Below are 657 nucleotides of genomic sequence, written 5' to 3'. Positions count from 1 at the left end.
GCCCATCATTATCATATTCCCAGCATGCTCTATTGCAGGTTAATTTTTGGGTATTTTTTTTTAAATATCTGTGTCTTTGCATATACAGTTGAAGTCGGAAGTTTACATACACTTAGGTTGGAGTCATTAAAACTCGTTTTTCAACCACTCGGTTAGGACATCTACTTTGTGCATGACACAAGTAATTTTCCAACAATTGTTTACAGACAGATTATTTCACTTATAATTCACTGTATCAACAATTCCAGTGGGTCAGAAGTTTACATACACTAAGTTGACTGTGCCTTTAAACAGCTTGGAAAATTCCAGAAAATGATGTGATGGCTTTAGAAACTTCTGATAGGCTAATGGACATAATTTGAGTCAACTGGAGGTGTACCTGTGGATGTGTTTCAAGGCCTACTTTTAAACTCGGTGCCTCTTTGCTTGACATCATGGAAAATCAAAAGAAGTCAGCCAAGACCTCAGAAAATAATTGTAGACCTCACCAAGTCTGGTTCATCATTCTTGAGCAATTTCCAAACACCTGAAGGTACCACGTTCATCTGTACAAACCAATAGTACGCAAGTATAAACACCATGGGACCACGCAGCTGTTCATACCGCTCAGGAGAGAGACGCAATCTGTTCTCTAGAGATGAACGTACTTTGGTGCGA

The sequence above is a fragment of the Salvelinus sp. IW2-2015 genome, unplaced genomic scaffold (assembly GCF_002910315.2).
Source record: "Salvelinus sp. IW2-2015 unplaced genomic scaffold, ASM291031v2 Un_scaffold516, whole genome shotgun sequence".
NCBI classification, from domain to species: Eukaryota; Metazoa; Chordata; class Actinopteri; order Salmoniformes; family Salmonidae; genus Salvelinus; species Salvelinus sp. IW2-2015.
The sequence above is the reverse complement of the archived record's forward strand: the minus strand, read 5'-3'. Positions refer to the sequence as shown.